The sequence below is a fragment of the Chiloscyllium plagiosum genome, unplaced genomic scaffold (assembly GCF_037043375.1).
Source record: "Chiloscyllium plagiosum isolate Xiang-an unplaced genomic scaffold, Cpla_swu_hap1 HiC_scaffold_46, whole genome shotgun sequence".
NCBI classification, from domain to species: Eukaryota; Metazoa; Chordata; class Chondrichthyes; order Orectolobiformes; family Hemiscylliidae; genus Chiloscyllium; species Chiloscyllium plagiosum.
In genome coordinates, this window is record NW_028270184.1 from 13,526,058 (window position 1) to 13,546,079 (window position 20,022).

Here is a 20,022-nt window from a genome sequence, read left to right on the forward strand (position 1 = left end):
TTGAGTGTTTCAGTTTTAAGCCGTGTTTGTTTGGGAGGCCCACTGTTTGAAACCGAAAAATAACTTTAAGGTAATGAACATCAAAGCATCCAAATGAGGAATACTTATGGTGTATATCGAGAAAACCCACATTCAGCTCTTAATGTCCATACTACACATTTCGATATGAAATATGGGAGAATTTGAACGGACATAGAGCAAAAATAATTTTACTTGAAAAGATTGACAACAGATAGTTTGAGTCAATCTACGTTAAAGTTTCCATACAATTCTACGCCCATTTTCCCAACTCTAATCTCATAAAAATTACAATCGGTATTGTTCCAGTGTCCACCCCACCCACCTTACATCCACTGGGAATAAGACTTGCTGTACAAGGTCCATCCCATGTCCACCGAGATTGAACTGTGAGTGATGAAGGGAGAACCTAACGTTGCAAGCAGTGATGATGTTCTGAAGGAAAGCCCACACGGAGTGAAACATTGGCTCTGCTTCTCTCTTTTCACGGTTGATGTCAGAGCTGCTGAGTTTTTCCTGACTGTCACCGTCACCTCCCATTGGATTGATGCAGGTTCAAGTCAGCAAGGTAGAATAAGCAAACTGTTCTTTCATCTGGAGATATTGAAGGAAGACAATTCCTGTCCCTTAGCTTTAGTTGATGCAGCCTGGTAACTGAACCCACAATCAAAGTGATAAGTTTGTCCTGACTACTCTGTCTATGCCCCTCATAATGTTATAGCCCCTTTTGGTCTCCTTTGGTTTGTTTCAAGTATAACCGCACTGCTCTTAAAATCCATGCCGCGGCTAATGAAGGTAAGTATCTGGTATGCCTCCTAATTGTCCCACTGTCATAGGTCTCTCCAATCCACATTATTCACCCCATTGGCTCACTCACAGACTTCCGTCTGAGATGTATGCAAGCAAGTCATCCATCTGGGCTTGCTCACAGGCTGGATTCATATCCCCACGTGACTAGACTCTCAGACACTCTGACATCATAATGCTAGGCCGCTTTCCGGATCTTTCTCCACAGTAAGAGACTTCTTTCTCTCACTACCATCCTCAAGAGGCCTTTAGACTGCTGAGATTGAACCTCTTAAAAGAATCGAAAAGGCACTCTCAATTGCCAGCGATCCAGGTATACTCATCAGTGAACGATCTGGCACATGACAATGAAGGGATATTTGAACATGTGCTTCAACTGTTCTCTGAATTTAATCTGTGTCGCTACATAAATGCAGGTGTTCGTGCAGCAGCTCAAGAGCTGAAGCATGAACCCCAATTCTCGTGCAGAGCGATCGAGCCATAAGGTCCGATACCCCACATGCCACATGCGTCGCCATATACTATACAGCAAGAACACTACCCACAGCAGAATGAAATTCACTGAAATAACAAAGAGTAAAATGATGGATTTCCGCCGACTCCCCATCTCAGGATCTCTTGTAATCGCCCGACTGTTGTGAGTCAACAGTCTCCATCGGACTCTGCTGGTCACTATAATATGTTTCACAGTGACAATATTGAGAAGCAAAATGATAACAAATGGGACGGCAGCAGTTAGAATGTGATGGACAAACTCAATTGTTCCCCAGATCCAAGAATACTGAACATCCTCTGTTAACACGCAAAACCATGGTACATTCATCAGCCAATACTTGCCTGTATACATGAAGTACCAGGTGATGTTCTTTGAACAGCTCAGCACAATGACTGCTCCCAGAACTATAGCCGCTGTTTTCTCCACACAATATGTAGATTTCAACTTCTGACAACAAATAGCCACAAATCTGTCAAAGGTGAAACCAGCGGTGAACCAGACAGAGCAGTCTGTAGCTGCATACAGTAGGACAGCATGGATATTACACACACGGATGGGCTTCACAAATGAAAAATATTCTGAAAAAACAATTGGAATGTGCCTCAAAATTAAGTTGAGAACAATGGCCAGTAGATCTGATGCGGACATAGCAGGTAATGAGAAATACAGTTGGAGAGACCAAACTTTCCCCATGATAGGATCACCATCGTCACTATGTTTGTTGCAAAGAAGGTGGATTCTAAAGCAGGACGTGTTACTGTAACATTGCATTCAATGATGCGCTGAAATCAATTGGAGAGAGATTAGATCATGAAAAGGTTGCCACTGTAATTATGGAATTCATAATTTCATAAATTCATCATTTTCTACTCCCTGGTTAAAATATAGTTAGTTATCTAGAAGTGGAAAACTGACACTTTCTCAATTTTCTGTATTTTAGCTTATAATGGAACTTGGACTGAAATGGGAATAGTACAGCTAGTAATGATGGCAAATAGAATTGCTGAAATGGCCCTGAAATATGGGAGAGTGCGATTCATCCAGCAATGGTTGCACATTGTTTTGCATGTTGGTAAACAGCTTAATGGTTTACAACTGAGAGACAGATGTTTCGAGACTCCTGAATGCACAGTTTCTGTTTCTCTATCTGTATAGTCAAGTAAATGAAGACTCCACAAAACGTTTTTATTCACCCACCAGTTTCTATCAGCTGCCTACTTGAAACAGCAAGAACAGGATTTTGCTGTGAAAGAATGAAGGAATCCATAACGATGATTAGGGAACAGGAAATCCAGGAATGAAAAGTAACATTTCATCAAGTGACGTGGAATGGTACCACTGAGCCATGTTTCCCTGCCAATTTCCTCCACATATAACACCAGTATCTTGTTTTTGTTTGCTTCTGCCTGTGTCTTTGTGCAGAACTTGGAAACGGGCGTTAATGTTTCAGCTCGGAGAAAGTGGGTACTGCAGATGCTGAAGATGAGAGTCAAAAAGAATGGTGCTGGAAAAGCACAGTAGGTCAGGCAGCATCTGAGGAGCAGGAGAGTCAACATTTCGGGCAAAAGCCCATTCCTGATGAAGGGCTTTTGCCCCAAATGTCGATTCTCCTGCTCCTCAGATGCTGCCTGACCTGTTGTGCTTTTCCAGCACCACTCTAATCCTGACTCTTTATCAGGCATGTCGGTTTCAGTTTAGTGTTTCAGCTAGTAGACTTAAATATTGATCTTTCTGCTCTGCCTGTGACTGGTGTTCATTTATTTTCGATAAATAATCGTTCTTGAACAGTCGATGAATGTGGTCAGTGCTTTCTGTGAACACGATTCCATCAGAGAAGTTATTAGATTAGAGTAGATTACTTACAGTGTGGAAACAAGCCCTTCGATCCAATGCCGAATAGGTCTGGGTGGGAATAGGGGAATAGGTCTGGGTGGGATACTGTTTTGGAGGATCTGTGTGGACTTGCTGGGCTGAATGACCTGTTTCTACACTGTAGGGATTTGATGACCTACTAGGAACCCCAGCAACGGTGAAGATGGGATAGTAATTACATTGACTAAACCGAAAAATCCAATAGTTCTGTTCAGCTACTGCGATCCACGTGTCATGTGCAGAAAGACGGTCAAGCCCAAAGTGATGAAGTCTATTGCTTTCAGATTGCAACCCATATTCTCTTTCTCATCCTGGTCTCTGTGGCTCTCAGTTTTTAGCTCTCTGATGAATTGCTCCAATCTGTTGGTCTCGGATTTCAGTCTAACCAACCAGTCTAAGGACCCGAGATCCTCCTACACGTGCCAGGAGTGACGTTTCCACTGAAGGCATTGGAAAAGATGCAGAAGGGAGCGTCTTTTTGTGGAAAGGCTAAATCTTCCGGTGACACAATTAATGCTCTCGTGGACTGACTTTAATTGCAATCACTGAACAAGCAAGTCCAGTTAACCCCTTCTGAACACAACGCTTTCTCAAGTGGGGTACATGAGAAAGGTTGGTGGAAGGACATAAGGAAATAGCAAAGGACCTGGGCAAATAATACTCATTGGATATGGGAGGCGTGTGTGGAGCAGAAGAGCGAGAAAACTTCAAACCTGTTTGTAGGAAGTACCGTCAGAGAGAGACAGAGAGAGTAGGTCTGAGAACTACTGACTGGGAAGTGAAACAGTGGATGTGGGAGGCTAGGAAAAGCAGGAATGTACCTGCCGCTTTGAAAACAAGACAGGTTTTCGCACGATTGTGAATGTGAGCTTATGAAAGGAAAGTTGTACCACACTAAAGCTCACTCAGTGATTTAAAGGTGGTGTGGGAAATGACACACAATGCATTTGAAGTGAGATTCGATTACTTCCAGCGTGGAAACAGGCCCTTCGGCCCAACAAGCCCACACCGACCCTCCGAAGAGCAACCCACCCAGACCCATTCCCCTACACCTAGCACTCTGGGCAATTTAGCATGGCCAATTCACCTAACCTGCACATGTTTGGGACTGTGGGAGGAAACCGGAGCACCCGGAGGAAACCCACACAGACACGGGGAGAACGTGCAAACTCCACACAGACAGTCGCCTGAGGCGGGAATTGAACCCGGGTCTCTGCCGCTGTGAGGCGGCAGTGCTAACCACTGTGCCACCGTGCCGCCCACAAAGAGAGCGTCACCCTGCATCATGGAATCCCTACAGCACGGAAAGTGGCCATTCAACAAATCGAGTCTGCATCGATCTCACTGACTCTGCGTGATGTGATTAGATTATGACTTACCAAACATTCAGCTCTTTAATAATTGATTCCAATACTTTTCCAAGAATAAGCCCAATCAGTCTTTTTTGGACTATGTTATGCCTCCCTCCCTTTTTGGTTAGGGGTGTCAAATTAGGAATTTTCCAATTCTCGGATACTCCTGTGATTTCCCTATCATGTTTGGTGCCCTGTGGCAGAAACTTTGATTAGGTTTAAAACACAACATATGCAGCTGAATTTATATTGCGCATGTCACTGGATTGGGTGAGTGTGATTAGACTCGATTCCCTACAGTGTGGAAACAGGCCCTTCGGCCCAACCAGTCCACACCAACCCTCCGAAGAGTAACCCACCCAGACCCATTCCCCTACACCTAACACTATGGACAATTTAGTACGGCCAATCCACCCTGACCTGCACATCTTTGGAATGTGGGTGGAAACCGGAGCCACACGGAGGAAACCCACGCAGACACGGGGGAGAATGTGCAAACTCCACACTGTCAGTTGCCCGAGGCTGGAATCAAACCTGGGACCCTGGTGCTGTGAGGCAGCAGTGCTAACCCACTGAGCCACTGTGGGTGGGTCGGTGGGTGGGTGTGTGGGTGTGTGTGTGGGTGTGTGTGTGTGTGTGTTGTGCGTGTGCGTCTGTGTGTGCGTCTGTTTGTGTGTGTCTGTGTGTGCGTGTGTCTGTCTGTCTGTGTGCGTGTGTGTGTGTCTGTGTGTGCGTCTGCTTGTGTGTGTCTGTGTGTGTGTCTGTGTGTGCGTCTGCTTGTGTGTGTCTGTGTGTGTATCTGTGTGTGACTGTGTGTGCGTCTTTTTATGTGTGTCTGTGTGTACATGTGTGTGTGACTGTGTGTGTGTCTGTGTGTGCGTGCGTGTGTGTGTATCTGTGTCTGTGTGTATGTGTGTCTGTGTGTGCATGTGTGTGTCTGTGTGTGCGTGTGTGTGTATCTGTGTGTGTCTGTGTGTGCGTGTCTGTGTGTGCATGTGTGTGTGTGTGTCTGTGCGTGCGTGTGTGTGTATGTGTGTCTGTGGGTGTGTGTATCTGTGTGTGTCTGTGTGTGCGTCTGTTTGTGTGTGTCTGTGTGCGTGTGTGTGTATCTGTGTGTGTCTGTGTGTGTGTCTGTGTGCGTGTGTGTGTATCTGTGTGTGTCTGTGAGTGCGCCTGTGTGTGTGTATGTCTGTGTATGTGTGTGTGTGTGTGTGTATGTGTCTGTGTGCGTGTGTGTGTATCTGTGTGTGTCTGTGAGTGCATCTGTTTCTGTGTGTGTGTCTGTATGTGTGTGTCTGTGTGTGTATCTGTGTGTGTGTATCTGTGTGTGTCTGTGAGTGCATCTGTTTCTGTGTGTGTGTCTGTATGTGTGTGTCTGTGTGTGTATCTGTGTGTGTGTATCTGTGTGTGTCTGTGAGTGCGTTTGTGTGTGTGTGTGTGTGTTTGTGTGTCGCGTGAGGGAGGGAAAGTCATCAGGAAGTAAAAGACTGAGCACGTGTGGAAAGCCAACAGACAGACGGTTCCAGAAACAAGAGGGGCTGGTCATTAAAATGGCTTGAGTGAACTGACTGGAGGAAACCAAGGGAGTTGGGGGGTGAGAGTGAATATCAAATTGTCAGAAGGTGAGCCCTGGACAGGCAGTGCAGAAACAGCAGAGATTGACTGCTTATGTAATATTCAATGTTTGACCAGTAAAGTTTAAAACTAACCTTTCCTGGTGGCCTCGTGTCTGCTTCATTGTGAAAACTTCAGACCCAACAATTCTCGGAGCCAACATGCCCCAACTAATGAAGAATCAATCCATCTCAGCCTGAAAAGTTAAAAATGACTCTGCTCATACAACTCTCTATGTCAGGGAGCTCAAAACATATGACATTCTTTGAGAGGAAATTCCTCCTCATATTAATTTTAAATTGGAGCCCTTTCATTCTAAGATGGGGCCCTCCAGTCCTGGACTGTCCCAAGCGGGGCAACATCCTCTCAGTATTCGCTCCGTCAAATCCCGATATGTTTCAGTAAGATCATCTCTCATTCTTCTAAGCTCCAGTGAGGAGAGCCCAAACCTGATTGGCCAACACTTATAATCCATCCATCCGAACTAGCTCTGAATGCCTCCAATCAAATCATACAATTCCTGCTTACATTACTCCAGATGTGGCCTCAGCAGCACCTTGTTCATTTGCAGTAAGAATTCCCAATTTCCATTCTCCATTTCCCTTGAAATCAGGGCCAACGTTCCATTAGTCTTTCTGAATGCCTGCTGCTCCTGTGTACCAGCTTTCTGTCCCTTTGTATTGCATTTTTCTGCAAACATTTAGAGTCATCGAGTCATAGAGATGTACAGCACGGAAACAGGCCCTTCGGTCCAACCCGTCCATGCCGACCAGATATCACAACCCAATCTAGTCCCACCTGCCAGCACCCAGCCCATATCCCTCCAAACCCTTCCTATTCATATACCCATCCAGATGCCTCTTAAATGTTGCAATTGTACCAGCCTCCAAATCATTTATGTAAATGACTAAAAGTGGAGGGCCCAGCCGAAGGGCCTGTTTCCATGCTGTAAGTAATCCTTGTGGCACTCCACTGGTCACAACCCTCCACCCTCTGTCTTCTACCTTGGATCCATTTTCTCCCTTTAAATTATAGTCCATTCTTTCGTTCTCTCTTACAAATGAATAACTTGATATTTTCCCACTTTATACTCCATTTGCCAACTGTTTGACAGTTTCCTTAAGCGATCAATATCTCTCTGTGAACTGTGTGTGTCCCTTTCACAATCTGCCTTTCCAGCTATTTTTTTGTGACATCTGTGAATCTGGCTGCAGTGCATTCACATCCTTCCTGACAGTCATCGATAAATCTTATGAACAATTATGTTCCCAGAACTGATCCCTGTGGAAGCTCACTGCTCACAGGTCACCAACATGAAAAATAACAACTTCGATTAACTTGCTGTTTCCAGCCCCTTAGCCAATCCTGATTTCTGAACAGTTACAACCAAGCATTCATAGAGTCATAGAATCCTACAGCACGGAGAGAGGCCCTTCGGCCCAAACTAGTCCATGCTGACCAAAATGTCCATCCACACTAATCCTATTTCCCTGCACTTGGCCCATATCCTTCTAACCCTTTCCTATCCATGTATTTGTCCAAATGCCTTTTAAATGTTATTAATGTACCCGCCTCAACCACTTCCGCTGGCAGCTCATTCCATCTGCGTACCACCCTCTGTGTAAGAAAGTTGCCCCTCAGGTTCCCTTTTATTCTTTCCCCTCTCACCTTAAACTGATGTCCACTTGTCCTCAACCCTGGGAAAATGACTGAATGCATTCACCCTACCCATGCCTCACATGATCTTCTCCACTTCTGTAAGGTTCCCCCTTAATCTCTTATGCTCTAAAGAAATCAATTTATCTGTCATTGCTTTATGGGCGGCACGGTGGCTCAGTGGTTAGCACTGCTGCCTCACAGCACCAGGGTCCTAGGTTCGATCCCAGCCTTAGGCAACTGTCTGTGTAGAGTTTGCACATTCTCCCCGTGTCTGCGTGGGTTTCCTCCCACGGTCCAAAGATGTGCAGGTTAGGTGAATTGGCTAAATTGCATGGAGTGTTAGGTGCATTAGTCAGAGGGGAAATGGGTTATTCTTGGGAGGGTCGTTGTGGACTGGTTGAGCCGAAGGGCCTGTTTCCACACTGTAGGGAGTCTAATCGAAGAATCTCTACAATGTGGAAGTAGGCCCTTTGGCCCATCGAGTCCACACCAAACCCTCTGAAGAGCATCCCAACCAGATGCACCTCCTATCCTATCCCTGTAACCCTGCATTAACCATAACTTATGCACCTAGCCTGGACATGTCTGGACACAATGGACAATTTAGCATGGCCAATGCACCCTAACCTGTATATTTTTGGAGTGTGGGATAAAGCAAAAGCACCTAGAGGAAACTCCCTCAGACGCAGGGCGAATGTGCAAACTCCACAAGGTCACCCAAGGATGGAATCGAATCCGGGTCCCTAACGCTGTCAGGCAGCAGTGTTTGAGACTGAACCAGAGTGCTGTCCAACTCATCATCCCTGTAGTTACCTCTTTTAGGATCTAGTAAGCAGGGCATTCAAGGCCAAGGGTTCTACCTGCATTTAGCCCAATTAGTTTGTTTAATATAACTTTTTGGTGATGGTGATGGCGATTAATTCCTCTCCTGTACTCTTCAGCATGAATGGGAAATTCCAAGTATCTTCCACCACAAAGGCTGATGCAAAACATCTGTTTACCAATCTTCAATTTGCTTGTTCCCCGAAATAATTTCCCCAGATTCATTTCCTAAGGGACCTATGTTTACCCTGACCTCTCTCTTTTGTTTTATATACTTACATATGTTTTTGTTGGCAGTTTTTATATTCCTCTCTAGTTTATCCTCATAGTTTGGTTTTTCTGTCTTTAGGCCTCGATTGCTGGATATTAAATTTCTCCCAGTCTGTGGAAATGTCACTGACTTTGGTCTTCTGATCTGTTTTTCCTTTCACCACACCATGATTTCCATAAATTCCTTAGTGAGCCACAATTGGTGTACTCCTGTGTTAGAGTATTTTCCATTTACGAACCAGAGGACACAGTTTAAAAATAAGGGGGAGGCCATTTAGAACAGAGTTGAGGAGGAACCTCTTCACCCAGAGAGTGGTGGGTGTGTGGAATGCTCTGCCCCAGAAGGCTGTGGAGGCCAAGTCTCTGGATACTTTCAAGAAAGAGTTGGATAGAGCTCTTAAGGATAGTGGAATCAAGGGTTATGGGGATAAGGCAGGAATAGGATACTGATTGAGGATGATCAGCCATGTTCATAATGAATGGTGGTACTGGCTCGAAGGGCAGAATGGCCTACTCCTACAATTATTGTCTATTGTCTATTACACAGATGTATTTTTGGTGAGGGTGATGAATTAACTCCTTCAATGTCTGACATTGCTTTCTTCCCATCATTCTGGCTAACCCACGTGCTCAGTTCACTTTAGCTAACTGTATGCTAATTTATTACAATTCTCTAATTTAAGTTCAACGTTTTATGATTCTGAACCACAGTTCTCACTCTCGATCTGTTTTGTAAATTCTACCACGTTAGAACGAGATCTGGGAAACGTCGACTTGGAACAGTTAGTTGTAAGTAAGTCGACATCTGGAGAGTGAAAGTCTTTGAAAAGTAGTATAGTGAGAATTCAGGGCTAGAATTCAAGGCTAATAGTGTGTCCAGGAATATTGAGAGATGCTAAAGAAAATATACAATAGACAATAGACAATAGGTGCAGGAGTAGGCCATTCTGCCCTTCGAGCCTGCACCGCCATTCAATATGATCATGGCTGATCATCCTTAATCAGTATCCTCTTCCTGCCTTATCTCCATAACCCTTGATTCCACTCTCTTTGAGAGCTCTATCCAACTCTTTCTTAAATGAATCCAGGGACTGTGCCTCCACTGCCCTCTGGGGCAGAGCATTCCACACAGCCACCACTCTCTGGGTGAAGAAGTTTCTCCTCATCTCTGTCCTAAATGGTCTACCCCGTATGTTTAAGCTGTGTCCTCTGGTTCGGCACTCACCCATCAGCGGAAACATGGTTCCTGCTGCCAGAGTGTTCAATCCTTTCATAATCTTATATGTCTCAATCAGATTCCCTCTCAGTCTTCTAAACTCAAGGGTATACAAGCCCAGTCGCTTCAGTCTTTCAGGAATTGACCTCGTGAACCTACGCTGCACTCCCTCAATAGCCAGAATGTCTTTCCTCAAATTTGGAGGCAAGAACTGCATATATACAGTGCACTGTAAATAGCGCAGGGCTCTTCAAAATTATAAAGACTGCAGGAGGGTTGCTTGAAAAGGAAATTAGGAGGGTAAAGGTCTTTGGTAGATAGAATCAAGACAAACACCACGTTGTTAAGTTGTAAGTACAGAGGAACTCTGATTATCCGAAGGACATGGGCCAGGAGTATTTCACTCGCTTAATCGAATGCTGGATAACATAGTCAGCCAAGCATTGGGACCTTGTGATCTTGTTTGGATAATCTGAAGTTCAGTTAATTGATTGCCGGACAATCGAGGTTCCGCTGTATGTTAGCACAAAACAATTGCCAGGGAGCAAGTGGGGCCTATTAGAAACCAAAGGGTCAACCTGTGCCTGAAACCAGTGGACACGGGTGAGAGCTTAAATTACAACTCTCCATCTATATTCACAGAGGAGAATGACATTGCAGCCAAAGCTATCATTTGGTATGTTGAGGTTGTGGACACGTTAAGGTTAATTAGGAGGAGGTATTAGTTGTTTAAACAGAAGTACAGGTGCATCAATCGAAATGACCTGATGAAATGTATCCCAGGCTGCTCTGAGCGACAAGGGCAAAGATTGCTGGGGCCCTGGCAGATATATGTAATCCTTTGCTGGTGAAGCTTAGATGAATGGAACGCAGCTAATTTGGTTCCTTTGATTGAGGAGGCCAGCAGGGATAGGAAGGTAATTACAGACCAGTGAGTCTAACGTCAGTGGAAAGGAAACTATTGCAAAAAGAGATTACTTAGACAGGAGGAATCAACACTTGGAAAGGCAGGGATTGATGAGTGATACTCAGTACAGATTGTTTTACAGGAAGATCCTGTCCGAGTAATTTAACTGAGTGTTTTGAAAAGGTGACAAAATATATTGAGTGGTGCACTACATGTGGTTTACATGGACTTCAAACGGTCCCACATGGAAGGCTTTTCCAAAAGGTATGAGCCCATGGGAACCAAAACCAGCTGGCAACCTGGATCCAAAATTGGCTTCCAAATGGGAGGTAAAGGGTGATGGTGGAAGGTTAAGTTTTGTAATTGGAAACTTGTGACCAGAGGCATTCAACAGGGATCCACAGTGAGACCCTTGCTGCTTGGTATGTACTTGAACAACTTTGATGTGAATGCGGAATGTTTAATCAGTAAGCTTACAGATGACACAAAAATTGGGGGAGTTGTTGATAATGAGGGGGATGGTGTCAGCTGGTAAATTTGGCAGAGCATTGGCAGATGTCATTGAATCCTGGAAAGTGTGGGATGATGCATTTTGGGAGGTATTAAGGGAAGGTTATGCACATTGAGCCAGGTTTAATCAATGATCTCAGAATAAAATATCACCAATGACCAGCGATCATTACATAAAGTCATACAGCACAGGACCTTTGTGTCTTTGCCAATCAATAAAATCCAAACCACACTAATCCTGTTTACCTGTGCTTGGTTAATAGTCAAGATTAGAGTGGTGCTGGAAAAGCACAGCAGGTCAGGCAGCATCCGAGGAGCAGGAAAATTGACGTTTTGGGCAGGAGCCCTTCATCAGAAATGGAGGCAGGAGAGATAAATGGGAGGGGGTGGGGGTGGGGAGAAGGTAACTGAGAGTGCAATAGGTGGATGGAGGTCAATAGCCTACTATGGTCTGGCATTTTAAGTATTCATCCAGAGGATGATCTGAGATAGATCCTTGCAATAATAGAGGTAACAGTGTGGAAGTAAAATGATAAATATTTGTAACTGCAATAACAATTTAAGTTCTAAATGATTAATTAGTTCAAAGCAGGTCAAATAGGGAGACAATTCATGCCTGAAATGGTAACAGGGTGTCAATTGTGAATTTAACACAAATTGATTCAGTTTTGTAGGAGGGGAACCTGATTAATGAGAATCAAACACAGTGTTCAGGAATATATTGATGAATTTGAGGAGAGACACACCAAATGCATTTGAAGTGAAACAGGAAGGTGGAAATTGGATGGTATTTCACAAAGCTGGAGATTTTCCTCTTCTAGGAGAGGAAATCGTGATGGAAGATTTTAACAGGAAAGAGAACAAAATTGATGAGAGAGAACCATGAGTGTTTTCAGAGAAGTTTGGGTTCAGGAAGGGTCCCCATACTCCCCATAGTGCTGAGTCTCCATATGCCTTGCTCTCTTGTGTTTGGTTTCCCTGTTCAAGTCTGGCATTGGGGTTTGTCACAGTGAAAACAGCGAAGCCTACTTAAGGCTACAGACTGTCTCATGGGGAGGTAGCAAGGAACACCCATGGGGAGTATGAATGGGAGGATGCTGTACCGTGTGAAAACAGGAATCCATAAACAATTGATTCACATTGGAAGATTTAACATCTTACATTGTTAAGAGGTTTTCATTTCTTTCAACAGATGTGAGAAATTGAGAAACTAACCATTGGAGTGGATTAAAGACTAAAGGAGACAGATTTCACTTCTGCCCTTCAGGTGACTTTTGTTATCTCGGTTCCTCCCTGTCCTCCAGGCGTCTCCACTTGTACAATGGGTATTGCTCTTCGTAACCTCTCTATTTGGAATATGAACATACGTATTGCACGGACGACGTGAAACACTGGGATGCTTTCAGTTGTTTTGTTTATTAACTGATTGAATAACTGATGTAAACAGATATTTTACCGTACTTTTGGAGCACTCTCTGAGCTTCGATTGAGTCACTCCATAAGTAAATGTGCTCATACAGCAACTTAAGTTCCGAAGCATAAATCCAACTTATCGCAGAATGTACACAGAATAATTATAATCCCTCGGGTCCAGGCCTGTAACGTTAGAATATAAAGAATTCTATGACATGAATCATCCAAAAAAGTATGAACCTTCAGAGATGTTGAAGAGTAAAATCACAGACATCCTTCTGCTCTCTATCTCTAGGTGTCTGTGATTCTCTCCCTTGCTCTGATCTCTCAGTCCTTCCTGGACTTGACTGGTCCTTAAAATGTGTCTGACTGTCAGGCATTGAGCAGCAATATTAAAGCACTTGGGAGTAATGGGGTTAAAACCATGTCAAACCAGTCAAAACCCAGCCATCCAGGCTGAGTGAGGTACCTTGACTTTAAAGAACAAAACCACGGTATATTATCAATGATCTCTCCAGGATCACCTGTAACGAAAAAGAGGATATTGTTTAAACAGAGTACACTGTAGGTTGTTGCAAGCACCACAGCTGCAGTTTTCTCTGTGCAATACTTTGTTTTTAGCTTCTGGCAACAAATAACCATAAATCGATTGAAGGCGAAAGAGATGGTGAACCAGACAGACCTGTCAGTGGCTGCACAAATCATGATGTACACATTATGGAGTGATGTCCAGGAATGATCCTAAAAGATAATAAAGTAAGAATGAATCCAACCAAGTATGGCTTCAATACAGGAGGGGAGCCTTGGTTTCTGACAGCCTTTCTAGCTGTTCTGAGCGGCTGGGTGCGTTTTGCTCCTGTAAACATCTGTGGGCTTGCAGCTTTCATGTGGCCCACATGCTTGTTCAGCACTGCCTCACATCTCTGAACTTTGTACGTCACTGGAGCTGATCTCGCATCGACCATGCCTCTTACCCATACAGAGCCAGTGCCACAGATGGTGAGGTCAATTTAAAATCCCTCCTCCTACACTGACTGAGGGTGAGTGGAAAATTAACGCTCCAGAGATTTATTCTGAAAACATTTCGAGCTTATTCTATCTTGTAAGATAGAATCATAGAATCCCTACAGTGCAGAAACAGGCCATTCGGCCCAACCACAACACACCTATCCTCTAAAGAACATCCACCTGTACCCGTCCCTGTAACTGTGCATTTCCCATGGCTAATCCATCCAGCCTACACATCCCTGTGCACTAGGCAATTTAGCACGACCAATCCACCTAACCTGCACATCTTTGGACAGTGGGAGGAAATCAGAGCGCCCAGAACTGATTGTTATCGTGGGTTAGAAACTTTAATCCCAAATATCACTTCTCTCCTTTGTTAAAGCTAATCACAGATTGCCATGTTACATTACAGATATTGAAGGTAGAATGAACAATTACTTTGAACTGAAACCAAATGTATATCAAATTAAAAGCCTATGCTTGATCTGAGGACAATTCCAAAGAATTTGGACAAGATTTTTGATTTCTTGGACCCTCTGCCCCTGATACTGATGTCAACTTTTGAAATTCCCCCCAACAAGACCCTATTAGTAACTAAAGTGTAGCCACCAAAGGTCAGACTTCCCTGGTTTAATAATTTTCATTTCCAGGTTGCCTAGTGTAGGATCAGTAGGATGATTTCCAACTCGAATTGGTTTTCAGAAAAGGGAACAGAGACAATATTCAGCTATACGCCTTAAATATAAAACGATTCTTTGTGAAACATGTGAGATTCTGAGAAGGTCACGGTGGCTAAATTGTGATATGGTGTCTCTGCAATGGTCTTCAACCCCACCCTCACTCTGTTACCTGAGCAACATCCTTCAGCCCCACCCTCACTGATTCCCCCAGCAACATCCTTCAGCCCCACCCTCACTGTTCCCCCAGCAACATCCTTCAGCCTCACCCTCACTGTTCCCCCAGCAACATCCTTCAGCCGCACCCTCACTCTGTAACCTGAGCAACATCCTTCAGCCGCACCCTCACTGTTCCCCAAGCAATAACCTTCAGCCTCACCCTCACTGTTCCCCCAGCAACATCCTACAGCCCCACCCTCACTGTTCCCCCAGCGACATCCTTCAGCCCCACTCTCACTGTTCCCCCAGCAACATCCTTCAGCCCCAACATCACTGTTCCCCCAGGAACATCCTTCAGCCCCACCCTCACTCTGTTCCCCCAGCAACACCCTTCAGCCGCACCCTCACTGTTCCCCTAGCAACAGCCTTCAACCCCACCCTCACTGTTCCCCTAGCAACAGCCTTCAGCCCCACCCTCACTGTTCCCCCAGCAACATCCTTCAGCCCCACCCTCACTCTGTTACCTGAGCAACATCCTTCAGCCCCACCCTCACTGTTCCCCCAGCAAAATCCTTCAGCCGCACCCTCACTGTTCCCCCAGCAACATCCTTCAGCCCCACCATCACTGTTCCCCCAGGAACATCCTTCAGCCCCACCCTCACTCTGTTCCCCCAGCAACACCCTTCAGTCCCACCCTCACTGTTCCCCCAGCAACACCCTTCAGTCCCACCCTCACTGATCCCCCAGCAACATCCTTTAGCCCCACCCTCACTGTTCCCCCAGCAACATCCTTCAGCCCCACCATCACTGTTCCCCCAGGAACATCCTTCAGCCCCACCCTCACTCTGTTCCCCCAGCAACACCCTTCAGTCCCACCCTCACTGTTCCCCCAGCAACAACCTTTAGCCCCACCTTCACAGTGAGGGTGGGGCTGAAGGCTGTTGCTCGGGGAACAAATTGAAGATGGCGCTGAAGGCTGTTGCTTGGGGAACAGTGAAGGTGGGGCTAAAGGTTGTTCTCTGAGCAACATCCTTCAGCCCCACTCTCATTGTTCCCCCAGCAACATCCTTCAGCCCCACCCTCACTGTTGTCCTAGCAACATCCTTCAGTCCCACCCTCACTGTTCCCCCAGCAACATTCTTCAGCCCCACCCTCACTGTTCCCCCAGCAACATTCTTCAGCCCCACCCTCACTGTTCCCCCAGCAACATTCTTCAGCCCCACCCTCACTGTTCCGCCAGCAACATCCTTCAGCCCCACCCTCACTGTTCCCCCAGCAACATCCTTCAGCCCCACCCTCACTGTTCCCCCGGCAACATCCTTCAGTCCCACCCTCACTGTTCCCCCAGCAACATCCCTGAGCCCCATCCTCACTGTTCCCCCAGCAACATCCTTCAGCCCCACCCTCACTGTTCCCCAAGCAACATCCTTCAGCCCCACCCTCACTGTTCCCCCAGCAACATCCTTGAGCCCCATCCTCACTGTTCCCCCAGCAACATCCTTCAGCCCCACCTTCACAGTTCCCCCAGCAACATCGTTCAGCCCCACCCTCACTGTTCCCCCAGCAACATCCTTCAGCCCCACCCTCACTGTTCCCCGAGCACCATCCTTCAGCCCCACCCTCACTGTTCCCACAGCAACATCCTTCAACCTCACCCTCACTGTTCCCCTAGCAACATCCTTCAGCCTCACCCTCACAGTTCCCCCAGCAACATCGTTCAGCCTCACCCTCACTGTTCACCCAGAAACATCATTCAGCCCCACCCTCACTGTTCCCCCAGCAACATCCTTCAGCCCCACCCTCACTGTTTCCCCAGCAACATCCTTCAGCCCCACCCTCACTGTTCCCCCAGCAACATCTTTCAGCCCCACCCTCACTGTTTCCCCAGCAAAATCCTTCAGCCTCACTCTCACTGTCTCCCCAGCAACATCCTTCAGCCTCACCCTCACTGTTTCCCCAGCAACATCCTTCAGCCCCACCCTCACTGTTTCCCCAGCAACATCCTGCAGCCCCACACTCACTGTCCCCCGAGCAACATTCTTCAGTCCCAGTCTCACTGTTCCCCTAGCAACATCCATCAGCCCCACCCTCACTGTTCCCTGAGAAACTTCCTTCAGCCCCACCCTCACTGTTCCCCTAGCAACAGCCATCAGCCCCACCCTCACTGTTGCCCCAGCAACATCCTTCAGGCCCACCCTCACTGTTCCCCCAGCAACATTCTTCAGCCCCACTCTAACTGTTCCCCCAGCAACTTCCTTCAGCCCCACACTCACTGTCCCCCTAGCAACATCCTTCAGCCCCACCCTCACTGTTCCCGAGCAACATCCTTCAGCCTCACCCTCAGTGTTTCTCCAGCAACATCCTTCAGCCCCACCCTCACTGTTGCCCCAGCAACATCTTTCACCCCACCCTCACTGTTCCCCCAGCAACATCCTTCAGCCTCACCCTCACTGTTCCCCCAGCAACATCCTTCAGCCCCACCCACACTGTTCCCCTAGCAACAGCCTTCAACCGCACCCTCACTGTTCCCCCAGCAGCATCCTTCAACCTCACCCTCACTGTTCCCCCAGCAACATCCTTCTGCCCCAGCCTCACTGTTCCCACAGCAACAGCCTTCAACCGCACCCTCACTGTTCCCCCAGCAGCATCCTTCAACCCCACCCTCACTGTTCCCCCAGCAACATCCTTCTGCCCCAGCCTCACTGTTCCCCTAGCAACAGCCTTCAGCCCCACCCTCACTGTTCCCCCAGCAACATCCTTCAGCCCCACCCTCACTGTTCCCCCAGCAACATCCTTCAGCCCCACCCTCACTGTTCCCCCAGCAGCATCCTTCAACCCCACCCTCACTGTTCCCCCAGCAACATCCTTCTGCCCCAGCCTCACTGTTCCCACAGCAACAGCCTTCAGCCCCACCCTCACTGTTCCCCCAGCAACATCCTTCAGCCCCACTCTCACTGTTCCCCCAGCAACATCCTTCAGCGCCACCCTCACTGCTCCCCCAGCAACATCCTTCAGCCCCACCCTCACTGTTCCAACAACAGCATCCCTCAGCCCCACCCTCACTGTTCCCCCAGCAACATCCTTCAGCCCCACCCTCACTGTTCCCCCGGCAACATCCTTCAGCCCCACCCTCACTGTTCCCCCAGCAACATCCTTCAGCCCCACCCTCACTGTTCCCCCAGCATCATTCTTCAGCCCCACCCTCACTGTTCCCCCAGCAACATCCTTCAGCCCCACCCTCACTGTTCCCCCAGCAACATCCTTCAGCCCCACCCTCACTGTTCCAACAACAGCATCCCTCAGCCCCACCCTCACTGTTCCCCCAGCAACATCCTTCAGCCCCACCCTCACTGTTCCCCCGGCAACATCCTTCAGCCCCACCCTCACTGTTCCCCCAGCAACATTCTTCAGCCCCACCCTCACTGTTCCGCCAGCAACATCCTTCAGCCCCACCCTCACTGTTCCCCCAGCAACATCCTTCAGCCCCACCCTCACTGTTCCCCCGGCAACATCCTTCAGTCCCACCCTCACTGTTCCCCCAGCAACATCCCTGAGCCCCATCCTCACTGTTCCCCCAGCAACATCCTTCAGCCCCACCCTCACTGTTCCCCAAGCAACATCCTTCAGCCCCACCCTCACTGTTCCCCCAGCAACATCCTTGAGCCCCATCCTCACTGTTCCCCCAGCAACATCCTTCAGCCCCACCCTCACAGTTCCCCCAGCAACATCGTTCAGCCCCACCCTCACTGTTCCCCCAGCAACATCCTTCAGCCCCACCCTCACTGTTCCCCGAGCACCATCCTTCAGCCCCACCCTCACTGTTCCCACAGCAACATCTTTCAACCTCACCCTCACTGTTCCCACAGCAACATCCTTCAACCTCACCCTCACTGTTCCCCTGGCAACCTCGTTCAGCCTCACCCTCACTGTTCACCCAGCAACATCCTTCAGCCCCACCCTCACTGTTCCCCCAGCAACATCCTTCAGCCCCACCCTCACTGTTTCCCCAGCAACATCCTTCAGCCTCACCCTCACTGTTCCCCCAGCAACATCCTTCAGCCCCACTCTCACTGTTTCCCCAGCAAAATCGTTCAGCCCCACCCTCACTGTTTCCCTAGCAACATCCTGCAGCCCCACACTCACTGTCCCCCGAGCAACATTCTTCAGTCCCAGTCTCACTGTTCCCCTAGCAACATCCATCAGCCCCACCCTCACTGTTCCCTGAGAAACTTCCTTCAGCCCCACCCTCACTGTTCCCCTAGCAACATCCATCAGCCCCACCCTCACTGTTGCCCCAGCAACATCCTTCAGGCCCACCCTCACTGTTCCCCCAGCAACATTCTTCAGCCCCACTCTAACTGTTCCCCCAGCAACTTCCTTCAGCCCCACACTCACTGTCCCCCTAGCAACATCCTTCAGCCCCACCCTCACTGTTCCCGAGCAACATCCTTCAGCCTCACCCTCAGTGTTTCTCCAGCAACATCCTTCAGCCCCACCCTCACTGTTCCCCCAGCAACATCCTTCACCCCACCCTCACTGTTCCCCCAGCAACATCCTTCAGCCTCACCCTCACTGTTCCCCCAGCAACATCCTTCAGCCCCACCCACACTGTTCCCCTAGCAACAGCCTTCAACCGCACCCTCACTGTTCCCCCAGCAGCATCCTTCAACCCCACCCTCACTGTTCCCCCAGCAACATCCTTCACCCCACCCTCACTTTTCCCCCAGCAACATCCTTCAGCCTCACCCTCACTGTTCCCCCAGCAACATCCTTCAGCCCCACCCTCACTGTTCCCACAGCAACAGCCTTCAGCCCCACCCTCACTGTTCCCCCAGCAACATCCTTCAGCCCCACCCTCACTGTTCCCCCAGCAACATCCTTCAGCCCCACTCTCACTGTTCCCACAGCAACATCCTTCAGCGCCACCCTCACTGCTCCCCCAGCAACATCCTTCAGCCCCACCATCACTGTTCCAACAGCATCCTTCAGCCCCACCCGCACTGTTCCCCCAGCAACATCCTTCAGCCCCACCCTCACTGTTCCCCCAGCAACATCCTTCAACCCCACCCTCACTGTTCCCCCAGCAATAGTCTTCAGCCCCACCCTCACTGTTCCCCCAGCAACATCCTACAGCCCCACCCTCACTGTTCCCCTAGCAACATCCTTCAGCCCCACCCTCACTGTTCCCCCAGCAACATCCTTCTGCCCCACCCTCACTATTC

General features: G+C 48.0%; 1 pseudogene; it reads right to left on the reverse strand.

Annotated features, from left to right (window-relative positions):
- Positions 1–1,147: 1,147 nt before the first annotated feature.
- LOC148136213 (uncharacterized) lies at positions 1,148–2,028 on the reverse strand (annotated as a pseudogene).
- Between the last annotated feature and the right edge of the window lie 17,994 nt (positions 2,029–20,022).